Source organism: Papaver somniferum, chromosome 6 (genome assembly GCF_003573695.1).
Source record: "Papaver somniferum cultivar HN1 chromosome 6, ASM357369v1, whole genome shotgun sequence".
NCBI classification, from domain to species: domain Eukaryota; kingdom Viridiplantae; phylum Streptophyta; class Magnoliopsida; order Ranunculales; family Papaveraceae; genus Papaver; species Papaver somniferum.
This window is the reverse complement of record NC_039363.1, coordinates 7,482,185-7,499,427: the sequence shown is the minus strand read 5'-3', so window position 1 is coordinate 7,499,427 and position 17,243 is coordinate 7,482,185. Positions and strand designations below refer to the sequence as shown.

The window sequence follows — 17,243 nt, the reverse complement described above, 5'->3', positions numbered from 1 at the left end:
TGTGAAACAGAATATATGACTCTGGAGTTCGCCGAAAGAAATCTTAAAGGATTACATTTTCAACCAAATCTTGTTTCAATCTTACTATAATAAAGAAAAGGGGTTTTTTCGGTGGTCATGTGTACTTGATAAGACCAAATTACCCTTCATATTTTACATATCTCTCTTCTCCTATTTTATATATAATTTGAGTGGAAATTGCTGGCCTCACATTGAAAGTTAGACCAAAAGCTCGAATTCTAGAGCTCCTGGGCCACGACCAATAAGAATCAAGGATTGACGTAGCAAATTATAATGGATAGGTAAATGAGCGCCGAATCATGCTCTTCCTGGGCCACGACCAATAAGAATCAAGGATTGACGTAGCAAAATAGAATGGATAGGTAAATGAGCGCCGAATCATGCTCTTGGCCCCCCACCAATAAGAATCAAGGATTGACGTAGCACAGTAGAATGGGTAGGTAAATGAGCGTCGAATCATGCTCTTCGTGGGCCACGACCAATAAGAATCAAGGATTGACGTAGCAAAATAGAATGGATAGGTAAATGAGCACCGAATCATGCTCTTGGCCCCCGACCAATAAGAATCAAGGATTGACGTATCACAATAGAACGGGTGGGTAAATGAGCGTCGAATCATGCTCTTGGCCCCCGACCAATAAGAATCGAGGGATTGACGTAGCAAAATAGAATGAGTAGGTAAATGAGCGCCGAATCACTTTCAATATACATAACCTATTTTTTAAATAAAAACCTATACGCTTACATGGATTAATTACCTTTGGGACAACCAATTTGAACACGTGCAACGGACGGGCGCACATCTATTTACCATTGTATTCGGCGATTTTCCTTTCACGCTACATATAAGGTGATGATTACTCCCACGGATTGTGAGTGCCATTAACAGATACCTAACTGCATAAGGTGATGATTACTCCATAAACCATAAACCATAAACAGATACCTAAATTGTAATTTACTTGGAGCTGTTGACCATTTAGGCTAATGAATCTGGGAAGCTTTACATAAATATAGTGCTCGATGTGATTAGTTTTTTTTAGTTGATCTGTATAACGGTTACACTCTCAATTTAACCGTTGCAGAACAAAAAATATATGTGATGCAGGGAAAGACACCTGTTGGCAGTCACATGGGAGAGGATCAAAAGAACAACGAAGAAATGCTAACATTTTTCGACATAAGTTAAAACGAAGACGAGGGAGAGGAGACTGATGACAAAACGCCACCGCTGGTTGAAGATAGTGATGGCGAAATTCCGATATTTATCGACCATAGCAATGGTAAAAACGAAGGTGATGAGAGTGATGACGATTTAACTATTTTATAATTTTTATGATAGCAACGGTTAATTTGTTACTGTTGCATTTTTTCCTTGGATTAGAACTCGATAGAAACATTAATTAGATTCCAAACTGATAATTTCTCCAAACCAAGTTGAATCTGTAAAAAAAAAGTAATAATTTTCTTTTTTTTATTACGAAAATCTAATCATATCTTGATGAAACTGATAGAAGAGAAAATATTTGTCAATTGGTAACTGAAGATGATTAATACAATTTCAGAACCGGGAAAAAATTACAAAATTTAAGCAAAATCCCCGAATATAAAAACATTGAATTAATTAATTTATGCATTTATATCATAGTAACAAATTCGGTATGACAGATTTAAACCCGTGCAACGCACGGGCTCAACACTAGTCCTTATAATTTCGATGAAACTCTAAAACACGAAGCTCTCTTTATTGCACTGCATACCACCAGCGTTGTCATCATTGTAGCCAGCACAACGACCACCACCACCACCGTCGCAGCATCACCAACTACCATAACTAGAAGTACCACTAAATTATGTTATTCCCAATCAAAATCCATACTCTCTTGCTTAGATTCTAATACTCATTCCTTCACCACCAACACCATCACCACCATTGGAACCAGCAGCATGAACCTCCGCCAGCACCTACTGTCATTCATCTCTACCGTAGTCATTATTTGAGGTACACATTTTTCTCCAATTTCAATTTTGACTTTCGATTTTTCCAATTTTCAGTACCGAATTCGAATTTTGATTTTCCCAATTTTGAATTCGAATTATCGTTTTCCCAATTTTGAGTGTTACATTACTCTGTGTTTCGATTCCAACTGGAACAGTACCAACCGGATTTCAATTTAATGAAGAACATGCGAGATCAACTGCAGGTCCTTCAAGTTTGGGCTAAACAAAAACGTAGTATGATGTTAGTGAAATTTAAAGAAAGCACATCTATAAAGCTTCAATAAACTGATTGTAAAGTTTGGGGGTTCAATTTCCACTGTGTAAAATTAGGGCTGTCAATGGGTACCCATTACCCGGAACCGGTAGATTTGGGTCTGGTTCCGGGTCCTAAAGTTGGACCCATTAGCTACTTAGAACTCGACGGGTAATTACCCGATTTGACACGAATCTAAACGGGTCCAAACGGGTAATACCCGTTGGGTACCCGCGGGTATCGGGTACCCGTTTATTCATACTTTTATTCATGTTTTTAGCAAAATTATAAGTATTTTTTCTAGCTTTAGCTTTGATATTTTACTCATTTAAATTTTTTCTCTTACATTTAATCTTTATTTAGTACATTCATAAGAAATAATAATAATTTTTTATAAAAATTACTTAAATCCAAGCTAAAAAGAGAAATATATTAAGTTTTTGAGATTTTTTAAATAGTTTTCTTTAGATCCAATGGGTACCCTGAACAGACGGGTACCCGAATATTTAAACGGGTCCGATTCTGGGTCCACAAATTTAGGAACCAGACCCGGAACCGTTAGGAACCGGATCCGACCTTTATAAGTAGGGTCCGGGTCTAGTGATACCCGGAAGGACCCGGACCCGTTGACACCCCTACGTAAAATACAACTTCCTTTACTGAACTTCAAGTATTTGACAAAATACCCCAGCGAAAAAATTCTAACTAAAACTATTCATTTGGGGATTAAATGTTCACTTCAATATGCTATATCGGTTAATTTGTATATCAAACTGGGGGTTCAAGTCTAACATTGTGATTGAATGATTGGTCAAGTGTATGGTTCTTATTCTTCTTCATAGAAATAAGAGGTAGTTCTTTAAGATTTCGAATGTTGATGAAACTGTCAGTACACTATATGCTGTATATTGGTTACCGACTAAATCATTTCAGTTCCTTTTTCAATTTTGATATCTTGCTTACCAACATCAAATCAAATGAATATTATGTGCTTCAGAGTAATCCTTCATTAACTTAAGTAGTTAGCCTTGGTGTAACTGTTGTGTATTATAACACTGTATGGTCGTGTATTGTTACAAATGCAACCAGGAGTACATTAGTGATCAGTCCATATTTTTGTTTGCAGGGAAAAATGGTAGCAAAGATGTTTTGGACAAGCTGGGCACAAATAGACTAAATGCTCATCTCAAAGAACTCATGCTGGGCCTCACATGTGGTTGATGGAAGTTAAATATCACAACCGAATGAGGTGATCTTGGCTGAAAAGATGGTGTTTTATGAACGTGCAAACCAACAGTTAGTTTTTTTATTTTACGGTTGAATAACCTACTTTATGCTTTACAAATTGACTGTTCAATGTCAATTTTGTAGGTTGCGAAATTATCTTGCAAGTCCCACCGTGCCCAAATGTTAAGTTGAATGAGAAAACAGTTTGAAGGTAACTACCACTTTATAATTTTAAGAAATATGGTTTTTATAGATACCTGTTACAATGTAAATGTAGGTCAAACAAATCAAAAGTTAAAAAAAAGATAGGGGTTAAAATAGCTTTTAGAGATTGAATGAGGGGACAAAGAAAATCTTGACCCCTGAAGTGTACGTGGATATTTCTCTTCTTTACTCCATTAATCGTTATATGGATTATTTTTGGGCAATTTGTTTTTTTTCCATTTAGATGCTATTCAGAACTTGAATATGTTTTTCTTTTCTATTGAACCGAATAACTGATATTACTGCTGTAGAAGAGAAATAGTGGATGCAGGATCGTGTAGTAGTACCTGATCATAAGACTTGATTAGCCAAGGGATAAAATGAGCGCAAAATCATGCTCTTGGCCCCCACCAATAAGAATCAAGGATTGACGTAGCACAGTAGAATGAGTGGGTAAATGAGCGTCGAATCATGCTTTTCGTGGGCCACGACCAATAAGAATCAAGGATTGACGTAGCAAAATAGAATGGATAGGTAAATGAGCGCCGAATCATGCTCTTGGCCCCCGACCAATAAGAATCAAGGATTGACGTAGCACAATAGAACGGGTGGGTAAATGAGCGTCGAATCATGCTCTTGGCCCCCGACCAATAAGAATCGAGGGATTGACGTAGCAAAATAGAATGAGTAGGTAAATGAGCGCCGAATCACTTTCAATATACATAACCTATTTTTTAAATAAAAACCTATACGCTTACATGGATTAATTACCTTTGGGACAACCAATTTGAACACGTGCAACGGACGGGCGCACATCTATTTACCATTGTATTCGGCGATTTTCCTTTCACGCTACATATAAGGTGATGATTACTCCCACGGATTGTGAGTGCCATTAACAGATACCTAACTGCATAAGGTGATGATTACTCCATAAACCATAAACCATAAACAGATACCTAAATTGTAATTTACTTGGAGCTGTTGACCATTTAGGCTAATGAATCTGGGAAGCTTTACATAAATATAGTGCTCGATGTGATTAGTTTTTTTTAGTTGATCTGTATAACGGTTACACTCTCAATTTAACCGTTGCAGAACAAAAAATATATGTGATGCAGGGAAAGACACCTGTTGGCAGTCACATGGGAGAGGATCAAAAGAACAACGAAGAAATGCTAACATTTTTCGACATAAGTTAAAACGAAGACGAGGGAGAGGAGACTGATGACAAAACGCCACCGCTGGTTGAAGATAGTGATGGCGAAATTCCGATATTTATCGACCATAGCAATGGTAAAAACGAAGGTGATGAGAGTGATGACGATTTAACTATTTTATAATTTTTATGATAGCAACGGTTAATTTGTTACTGTTGCATTTTTTCCTTGGATTAGAACTCGATAGAAACATTAATTAGATTCCAAACTGATAATCTCTCCAAACCAAGTTGAATCTGTAAAAAAAAGTAATAATTTTCTTTTTTTTATTACGAAAATCTAATCATATCTTGATGAAACTGATAGAAGAGAAAATATTTGTCAATTGGTAACTGAAGATGATTATACAATTTCAGAACCGGGAAAAAATTACAAAATTTAAGCAAAATCCGAATATAAAAACATTGAATTAATTAATTTATGCATTTATATCATAGTAACAAATTCGGTATGACAGATTTAAACCCGTGCAACGCACGGGCTCAACACTAGTCCTTATAATTTCGATGAAACTCTAAAACACGAAGCTCTCTTTATTGCACTGCATACCACCAGCGTTGTCATCATTGTAGCCAGCACAACGACCACCACCACCACCGTCGCAGCATCACCAACTACCATAACTAGAAGTACCACTAAATTATGCTATTCCCAATCAAAATCCATACTCTCTTGCTTAGATTCTGATACTCATTCCTTCACCACCAACACCATCACCACCATTGGAACCAGCAGCATGAACCTCCGCCAGCACCTACTGTCATTCATCTCTACCGTAGTCATTATTTGAGGTACACATTTTTCTCCAATTTCAATTTTGACTTTCGATTTTTCCAATTTTCAGTACCGAATTCGAATTTTGATTTTCCCAATTTTGAATTCGAATTATCGTTTTCCCAATTTTGAGTGTTACATTACTCTGTGTTTCGATTCCAACTGGAACAGTACCAACCGGATTTCAATTTAATGAAGAACATGCGAGATCAACTGCAGGTCCTTCAAGTTTGGGCTAAACAAAAACGTAGTATGATGTTAGTGAAATTTAAAGAAAGCACATCTATAAAGCTTCAATAAACTGATTGTAAAGTTTGGGGGTTCAATTTCCACTGTGTAAAATTAGGGCTGTCAATGGGTACCCATTACCCGGAACCGGTAGATTTGGGTCCGGTTCCGGGTCCTAAAGTTGGACCCATTAGCTACTTAGAACTCGACGGGTAATTACCCGATTTGACACGAATCTAAACGGGTCCAAACGGGTAATACCCGTTGGGTACCCGCGGGTATCGGGTACCCGTTTATTCATACTTTTATTCATGTTTTTAGCAAAATTATAAGTATTTTTTCTAGCTTTAGCTTTGATATTTTACTCATTTAAATTTTTTCTCTTACATTTAATCTTTATTTAGTACATTCATAAGAAATAATAATAATTTTTTATAAAAATTACTTAAATCCAAGCTAAAAAGAGAAATATATTAAGTTTTTGAGATTTTTTAAATAGTTTTCTTTAGATCCAATGGGTACCCTGAACAGACGGGTACCCGATATTTAAACGGGTCCGATTCTGGGTCCACAAATTTAGGAACCAGACCCGGAACCGTTAGGAACCGGATCCGACCTTTATAAGTAGGGTCCGGGTCTAGTGATACCCGGAAGGACCCGGACCCGTTGACCCCTACGTAAAATACAACTTCCTTTACTGAACTTCAAGTATTTGACAAAATACCCCAGCGAAAAAATTCTAACTAAAACTATTCATTTGGGGATTAAATGTTCACTTCAATATGCTATATCGGTTAATTTGTATATCAAACTGGGGGTTCAAGTCTAACATTGTGATTGAATGATTGGTCAAGTGTATGGTTCTTATTCTTCTTCATAGAAATAAGAGGTAGTTCTTTAAGATTTCGAATGTTGATGAAACTGTCAGTACACTATATGCTGTATATTGGTTACCGACTAAATCATTTCAGTTCCTTTTTCAATTTTGATATCTTGCTTACCAACATCAAATCAAATGAATATTATGTGCTTCAGAGTAATCCTTCATTAACTTAAGTAGTTAGCCTTGGTGTAACTGTTGTGTATTATAACACTGTATGGTCGTGTATTGTTACAAATGCAACCAGGAGTACATTAGTGATCAGTCCATATTTTTGTTTGCAGGGAAAAATGGTAGCAAAGATGTTTTGGACAAGCTGGGCACAAATAGACTAAATGCTCATCTCAAAGAACTCATGCTGGGCCTCACATGTGGTTGATGGAAGTTAAATATCACAACCGAATGAGGTGATCTTGGCTGAAAAGATGGTGTTTTATGAACGTGCAAACCAACAGTTAGTTTTTTTATTTTACGGTTGAATAACCTACTTTATGCTTTACAAATTGACTGTTCAATGTCAATTTTGTAGGTTGCGAAATTATCTTGCAAGTCCCACCGTGCCCAAATGTTAAGTTGAATGAGAAAACAGTTTGAAGGTAACTACCACTTTATAATTTTAAGAAATATGGTTTTTATAGATACCTGTTACAATGTAAATGTAGGTCAAACAAATCAAAAGTTAAAAAAAAGATAGGGGTTAAAATAGCTTTTAGAGATTGAATGATGGGACAAAGAAAATCTTGACCCCTGAAGTGTATGTGGATATTTCTCTTCTTTACTCCATTAATCGTTATATGGATTATTTTTGGGCAATTTGTTTTTTTTCCTTTTAGATGCTATTCAGAACTTGAATATGTTTTTCTTTTCTATTGAACCGAATAACTGATATTACTGCTGTAGAAGAGAAATAGTGGATGCAGGATCGTGTAGTAGTACCTGATCATAAGACTTGATTAGCCAAGGGATAAAATGAGCGCAAAATCATGCTCTTGGCCCCCACCAATAAGAATCAAGGATTGACGTAGCACAGTAGAATGGGTGGGTAAATGAGCGTCGAATCATGCTTTTCGTGGGCCACGACCAATAAGAATCAAGGATTGACGTAGCAAAATAGAATGGATAGGTAAATGAGCGCCGAATCATGCTCTTGGCCCCCGACCAATAAGAATCAAGGATTGACGTAGCACAATAGAACGGGTGGGTAAATGAGCGTCGAATCATGCTCTTGGCCCCCGACCAATAAGAATCGAGGGATTGACGTAGAAAAATAGAATGAGTTGGTAAATGAGCTCCGAATCACTTTCAATATACATAACCTATTTTTTACATAAAAACCTATACGCTTACATGGATTAATTACCTTTGGGACAACCAATTTGAACACGTGCAACGGACGGGCGCACATCTATTTACCATTGTATTCGGCGATTTTCCTTTCACGCTACATATAAGGTGATGATTACTCCCACGGATTGTGAGTGCCATTAACAGATACCTAACTGCATAAGGTGATGATTACTCCATAAACCATAAACCATAAACAGATACCTAAATTGTAATTTACTTGGAGCTGTTGACCATTCAGGCTAATGAATCTGGGAAGCTTTACATAAATATAGTGCTCGATGTGATTAATTTTTTTTAGTTGATCTGTATAACGGTTACACTCTCAATTTAACCGTTGCAGAACAAAAAATATATGTGATGCAGGGAAAGACACCTGTTGGCAGTCACATGGGAGAGGATCAAAAGAGCAACGCAGAAATGCTAACATTTTTCGACATAAGTTAAAACGAAGACGAGGGAGAGGAGACTGATGACAAAACGCCACCGCTGGTTGATAGTGATGGCGAAATTCCGATATTTATCGACCATAGCAATGGTAAAAACGAAGGTGATGAGAGTGATGACGATTTAACTATTTTATAATTTTTATGATAGCAACGGTTAATTTGTTACTGTTGCATTTTTTCCTTGGATTAGAACTCGATAGAAACATTAATTAGATTCCAAACTGATAATCTCTCCAAACCAAGTTGAATCTGTAAAAAAAAGTAATAATTTTCTTTTTTTTATTACGAAAATCTAATCATATCTTGATGAAACTGATAGAAGAGAAAATATTTGTCAATTGGTAGCTGAAGATGATTAGTACAATTTCAGAACCGGGAAAAAATTACAAAATTTAAGCAAAATCCCTGAATATAAAAACATTGAATTACTTAATTTATGCATTTATATCATAGTAACAAATTCGGTATGACAAATTTAAACCCGTGCAACGCACGGGCTCAACACTAGTCCTTATAATTTCGATGAAACTCTAAAACACGAAGCTCTCTTTATTGCACTGCATACCACCAGCGTTGTCATCATTGTAGCCAGCACAACGACCACCACCACCACCGTCGCAGCATCACCAACTACCATAACTAGAAGTACCACTAAATTATGTTATTCCCAATCAAAATCCATACTCTCTTGCTTAGATTCTGATACTCATTCATTCACCACCAACACCATCACCACCATTGGAACCAGCAGCATGAACCTCCGCCAGCACCTACTGTCATTCATCTCTACCGTAATCATTATTTGAGGTACACATTTTTCTCCAATTTCAATTTTGACTTTCGATTTTTCCAATTTTCTGTACCGAATTCGAATTTTGATTTTCCCAATTTTGAATTCGAATTATCGTTTTCCCAATTTTAAGTGTTACATTACTCTGTGTTTCGATTCCAACTGGAACAATACCAATCGGATTTCAATTTAATGAAGAACATGCGAGATCAACTGCAGGTCCTTCAAGTTTGGGCTAAACAAAAACGTAGTATAATGTTACTGAAATTTAAAGAAAGCACATTTACAAAGCTTCAATAAACTGATTGTAAAGTTTGGGGGTTCAATTTCCACTGTGTAAAATTAGGGCTGTCAATGGGTACCCATTACCCGGAACCGGTAGATTTGGGTCCGGTTCCGGGTCCTAAAGTTGGACCCATTAGCTACTTAGGACTCGACGGGTAATTACCCGATTTGACCCGAATCTAAACGGGTCCAAACGGATAATACCCGTTGGGTACCCGCGGGTATCGGGTACCCGTTTATTCATACTTTTATTCATGTTTTTAGCAAAATTATAAGTATTTTTTCTAGTTTTAGCTTTGATATTTTACTCATTTAAATTTTTTCTCTTACATTTAATCTTTATTTAGTACATTCATAAGAAATAATAATAATTTTTTATAAAAATTACTTAAATCCAAGCTAAAAAGAGAAATATATTAAGTTTTTGAGATTTTTTAAATAGTTTTCTTTAGATCCAATGGGTACCCGGGACAGACGGGTACCCGAGTATTTAAACGGGTCCGATTCTGGGTCCACAAATTTAGGAACCAGACCCGGAACCGTTAGGAACCGGATCCGACCTTTATAAGTAGGGTCCGGGTCCGGGTCTAGTGATACCCGGGAGGACCCGGACCCGTTGACACCCCTACGTAAAATACAACTTCCTTTACTGAACTTCAAGTATTTGACAAAATACCCCAGTGAAAAAATTCTAACTAAAACTATTCATTTGGGGATTAAATGTTCACTTCAATATGCTATATCGGTTAATTTGTATATCAAACTGGGGGTTCAAGTCTAACATTGTGATTGAATGATTGGTCAAGTGTATGGTTCTTATTCTTCTTCATAGAAATAAGAGGTAGTTCTTTAAGATTTCAAATGTTGATGAAACTGTCAGTACACTATATGCTGTATATTGGTTACCGACTAAATCATTTCAGTTCCTTTTTCAATTTTGATATCTTGCTTACCAACATCAAATCAAATGAATATTATGTGCTTCAGAGTAATCCTTCATTAACTTAAGTAGTTAGCCTTGGTGTAACTGTTGTGTATTATAACACTGTATGGTCGTGTATTGTTACAAATGCAACCAGGAGTACATTAGTGATCAGTCCATATTTTTGTTTGCAGGGAAAAATGGTAGCAAAGATGTTTTGGACAAGCTGGGCACAAATAGACTAAATGCTCATCTCAAAGAACTCATGCTGGGCCTCACATGTGGTTGATGGAAGTTAAATATCACAACCGAATGAGGTGATCTTGGCTGAAAAGATGGTGTTTTATGAACGTGCAAACCAACAGTTAGTTTTTTTATTTTACGGTTGAATAACCTACTTTATGCTTTACAAATTGACTGTTCAATGTCAATTTTGTAGGTTGCGAAATTATCTTGCAAGTCCCACCGTGCCCAAATGTTAAGTTGAATGAGAAAACAGTTTGAAGGTAACTACCACTTTATAATTTTAAGAAATATGGTTTTTATAGATACCTGTTACAATGTAAATGTAGGTCAAACAAATCAAAAGTTAAAAAAAAGATAGGGGTTAAAATAGCTTTTAGAGATTGAATGAGGGGACAAAGAAAATCTTGACCCCTGAAGTGTACGTGGATATTTCTCTTCTTTACTCCATTAATCGTTATATGGATTATTTTTGGGCAATTTGTTTTTTTTCCATTTAGATGCTATTCAGAACTTGAATATGTTTTTCTTTTCTATTGAACCGAATAACTGATATTACTGCTGTAGAAGAGAAATAGTGGATGCAGGATCGTGTAGTAGTACCTGATCATAAGACTTGATTAGCCAAGGGATAAAATGAGCGCAAAATCATGCTCTTGGCCCCCACCAATAAGAATCAAGGATTGACGTAGCACAGTAGAATGAGTGGGTAAATGAGCGTCGAATCATGCTTTTCGTGGGCCACGACCAATAAGAATCAAGGATTGACGTAGCAAAATAGAATGGATAGGTAAATGAGCGCCGAATCATGCTCTTGGCCCCCGACCAATAAGAATCAAGGATTGACGTAGCACAATAGAACGGGTGGGTAAATGAGCGTCGAATCATGCTCTTGGCCCCCGACCAATAAGAATCGAGGGATTGACGTAGAAAAATAGAATGAGTTGGTAAATGAGCTCCGAATCACTTTCAATATACATAACCTATTTTTTACATAAAAACCTATACGCTTACATGGATTAATTACCTTTGGGACAACCAATTTGAACACGTGCAACGGACGGGCGCACATCTATTTACCATTGTATTCGGCGATTTTCCTTTCACGCTACATATAAGGTGATGATTACTCCCACGGATTGTGAGTGCCATTAACAGATACCTAACTGCATAAGGTGATGATTACTCCATAAACCATAAACCATAAACAGATACCTAAATTGTAATTTACTTGGAGCTGTTGACCATTCAGGCTAATGAATCTGGGAAGCTTTACATAAATATAGTGCTCGATGTGATTAATTTTTTTTAGTTGATCTGTATAACGGTTACACTCTCAATTTAACCGTTGCAGAACAAAAAATATATGTGATGCAGGGAAAGACACCTGTTGGCAGTCACATGGGAGAGGATCAAAAGAGCAACGCAGAAATGCTAACATTTTTCGACATAAGTTAAAACGAAGACGAGGGAGAGGAGACTGATGACAAAACGCCACCGCTGGTTGATAGTGATGGCGAAATTCCGATATTTATCGACCATAGCAATGGTAAAAACGAAGGTGATGAGAGTGATGACGATTTAACTATTTTATAATTTTTATGATAGCAACGGTTAATTTGTTACTGTTGCATTTTTTCCTTGGATTAGAACTCGATAGAAACATTAATTAGATTCCAAACTGATAATCTCTCCAAACCAAGTTGAATCTGTAAAAAAAAGTAATAATTTTCTTTTTTTTATTACGAAAATCTAATCATATCTTGATGAAACTGATAGAAGAGAAAATATTTGTCAATTGGTAGCTGAAGATGATTAGTACAATTTCAGAACCGGGAAAAAATTACAAAATTTAAGCAAAATCCCTGAATATAAAAACATTGAATTACTTAATTTATGCATTTATATCATAGTAACAAATTCGGTATGACAAATTTAAACCCGTGCAACGCACGGGCTCAACACTAGTCCTTATAATTTCGATGAAACTCTAAAACACGAAGCTCTCTTTATTGCACTGCATACCACCAGCGTTGTCATCATTGTAGCCAGCACAACGACCACCACCACCACCGTCGCAGCATCACCAACTACCATAACTAGAAGTACCACTAAATTATGTTATTCCCAATCAAAATCCATACTCTCTTGCTTAGATTCTGATACTCATTCATTCACCACCAACACCATCACCACCATTGGAACCAGCAGCATGAACCTCCGCCAGCACCTACTGTCATTCATCTCTACCGTAATCATTATTTGAGGTACACATTTTTCTCCAATTTCAATTTTGACTTTCGATTTTTCCAATTTTCTGTACCGAATTCGAATTTTGATTTTCCCAATTTTGAATTCGAATTATCGTTTTCCCAATTTTAAGTGTTACATTACTCTGTGTTTCGATTCCAACTGGAACAATACCAATCGGATTTCAATTTAATGAAGAACATGCGAGATCAACTGCAGGTCCTTCAAGTTTGGGCTAAACAAAAACGTAGTATAATGTTACTGAAATTTAAAGAAAGCACATTTACAAAGCTTCAATAAACTGATTGTAAAGTTTGGGGGTTCAATTTCCACTGTGTAAAATTAGGGCTGTCAATGGGTACCCATTACCCGGAACCGGTAGATTTGGGTCCGGTTCCGGGTCCTAAAGTTGGACCCATTAGCTACTTAGGACTCGACGGGTAATTACCCGATTTGACCCGAATCTAAACGGGTCCAAACGGATAATACCCGTTGGGTACCCGCGGGTATCGGGTACCCGTTTATTCATACTTTTATTCATGTTTTTAGCAAAATTATAAGTATTTTTTCTAGTTTTAGCTTTGATATTTTACTCATTTAAATTTTTTCTCTTACATTTAATCTTTATTTAGTACATTCATAAGAAATAATAATAATTTTTTATAAAAATTACTTAAATCCAAGCTAAAAAGAGAAATATATTAAGTTTTTGAGATTTTTTAAATAGTTTTCTTTAGATCCAATGGGTACCCGGGACAGACGGGTACCCGAGTATTTAAACGGGTCCGATTCTGGGTCCACAAATTTAGGAACCAGACCCGGAACCGTTAGGAACCGGATCCGACCTTTATAAGTAGGGTCCGGGTCCGGGTCTAGTGATACCCGGGAGGACCCGGACCCGTTGACACCCCTACGTAAAATACAACTTCCTTTACTGAACTTCAAGTATTTGACAAAATACCCCAGTGAAAAAATTCTAACTAAAACTATTCATTTGGGGATTAAATGTTCACTTCAATATGCTATATCGGTTAATTTGTATATCAAACTGGGGGTTCAAGTCTAACATTGTGATTGAATGATTGGTCAAGTGTATGGTTCTTATTCTTCTTCATAGAAATAAGAGGTAGTTCTTTAAGATTTCAAATGTTGATGAAACTGTCAGTACACTATATGCTGTATATTGGTTACCGACTAAATCATTTCAGTTCCTTTTTCAATTTTGATATCTTGCTTACCAACATCAAATCAAATGAATATTATGTGCTTCAGAGTAATCCTTCATTAACTTAAGTAGTTAGCCTTGGTGTAACTGTTGTGTATTATAACACTGTATGGTCGTGTATTGTTACAAATGCAACCAGGAGTACATTAGTGATCAGTCCATATTTTTGTTTGCAAGGAAAAATGGTAGCAAAGATGTTTTGGACAAGCTGGGCACAAATAGACTAAATGCTCATCTCAAAGAACTCATGCTGGGCCTCACATGTGGTTGATGGAAGTTAAGTATCACAACCGAATGAGGTGATCTTCGCTGAAAAGATGGTGTTTTATGAACGTGCAAACCAACAGTTAGTTTTTTTATTTTGCGGTTGAATAACCTATTTTATGCTTTACAAATTGACTGTTCAATGTCAATTTTGTAGGTTGCGAAATTATCTTGCAAGTCCCACCGTGCCCAAATGTTAAGTTGAATGAGAAAATAGTTTGAAGGTAACTACCACTTTATAATTTTAAGAAATATGGTTTTTATAGATACCCGTTACAATGTAAATGTAGGTTAAACAAATCAAAAGTTAAAAAAAAGATACGGGTTAAAATAGCTTTTAGAGATTGAATGATGGGACAAAGAAAATCTTGACCCCTGAAGTGTATGTGGATATTTCTCTTCTTTACTCCATTAATCGTTATATGGATTTTTTTTGGGCAATTTGTTTTTTTTCCTTTTAGATGCTATTCAGAACTTGAATATTTTTTTCTTTTCTATTGAACCGAATAACTGATATTACTGCTGCAGAAGAGAAATAGTGGATGCAGGATCGTGTAGTAGTACCTGATCATAAGACTTGATTAGCCAAGGGATAAAATGATTTGTTTGTTCATCTAATTGTCAACTTACATTTGTATCATTCTTTCAGAAATTTAAGCAATGAAGCAAGGTCGACTTCGGCAGTGGATTGATACCACAACGGATGGCTGTCAATAATCTTGCTCGCCTTCGACAGTTGCTTCTTTTTTCTATTTTTTATACTGACGAGTTCCGAACTCAGGTCAGCGGTGTCATCACCCAATAACTTTGACAGTTAATTGATACCACAACGGATAGTAGTCAACAATCCAGTCTCTATTGAAGTTGTAGAATAATTTATGTAAATGACTACTTTAAATTGAGACGTTATTGAATGAAAAATTTGATTCCTAGGTCTTAATATTTATCAGTGTGGAACAAGTAAATCCAATGAGACTGTTTTTTTTTCGAAACTGCTTATATGCGTCGCATGTGCCTGCGTTTATGTTTTACAAATTATTTAACAGAACAGCAGGCAACAACGCGCAATCTTCGGTTCAAGCGAAAGGCATGTGGCAGGCGCATCGCGCATGCGGTATCACTAATGGGATATAATAGTTTCTCTGTAATGGGTTTGCTTTTACGTCTTTGATGGTTTATAAGGATTTTCTTAATCCTATGTATATTCTGTAAATATTTTTTATTTTCCAATATATTCCTTTATTTTGAAAAAGAAAAGCCTGGTTATTTCGCATTATTATCTTTGGACAATAGAAACTCTATAAATTTATGTTGTTAGGACCACAAGAATTTATTAATTAAGCGATATATTGATTTATCGGTTAATTAATATCTTATTAACTTATAGATAAATTTAACTTCGATCAACAAATAACATAAGTTTAGACAATTCGGATGAACAGCTAGTCAGTGATATCACTTAAGACTTGCAAAATTTGATCGAAAATTTTGGTTATCGCAATTTAGTTAATGTCAAAATGTCCTGAATATTTGGAAGAAGATGAATATCTGCAAATTTGGTTATTGCAATTGTTGACTGATGAACAAATAATTAGAGAGCGTTATAAGAACTAATAAAGATGGGAATGAAGATGATGAAAGTTCTACAATAGATCCTCTTCATGAGACGAAGTTGTTAAAGCGACAATCACATTGAAAAATTTCTCGCTGCGCTATGAGAGAAATACTAATTCTGACGATGATAAGAAAAATTAGACATGAAATTCAATGTGCTATTTATTTTAACAAAAAACAGAAGCCAATGGATTCATTTTTCAGGAAATCTTTATAAAACATCAATATATTGAATATATATATATAGTGAATTATTAATTTATATTTCACATATAATCTACATATCTACATAGGTAACCAAAATGTTTTTCTTTTGTTAAAGAGCCCATGCCCATGGGTGTGTTTGTCCAAAAAATGAAGTCTTTTGATTTTCACTTTTTCTAGTATGTAAAGTATACCATGGTTAACCTTATCAATAAAAATCTCATCTCTTTCTCTCTTTTTTTTTTTTGATAAACTGAAATATTATTAGAACTTAGCTGAAGTTGTGGTCTTTTGCTAAAAGACTACAGATCAATGAATCATAATCAACATAAGTTTCAATAGGCATTGTTGTTTCTCCGGCATTTTTAGCTATAACATTAGCTACCTTGCAAAAACAAACTCACAGAAAGAAAAACTAGAGATAAAATGTTTTATCCTTTTCATTAAATTCCAATTCTCCCATTGAATAAGTAATGTGCTTCCATTTATGGGTTGTATAAATAATGTGCTCCCACTGAATAAGTAATGAACCCTGGACCCTGAAAGACTACGTCACACCTATCTTTCACAATACCCAAGCACCAATCAAAAGAGAGAAAAGCAATTTGTCATCCTTATTGTTCTTAGAAGAAGAAAACCAGCTGATAACCCACTCAGATACATAATTGCATTCGATTCTAACCGCATCCAAATTAATATTCATACCTCTCCATATGAGCAGGTCGCACACACCGCCGATGAGCATTTTAGGGAGAAAAATATATTTACGGGGGAAGTTGCTAACAATAACATTAGTAATTTAGAGGGAAGTTTAATCACTAATTCGCTTAGGGGATAAACTAAAC

General features: G+C 35.8%; 1 long non-coding RNA gene across 1 annotated transcript; it reads left to right on the top strand.

Moving 5' to 3' along the window:
* The first annotated feature begins 9,307 nt into the window (after positions 1-9,307).
* On the top strand, positions 9,308-11,104 carry LOC113286598. Its single transcript, XR_003329371.1, has 3 exons — positions 9,308-9,408; positions 10,793-10,915; positions 11,038-11,104. It is a non-coding gene; the product is annotated as an uncharacterized LOC113286598 (long non-coding RNA).
* The last annotated feature ends 6,139 nt before the right edge of the window (positions 11,105-17,243 follow it).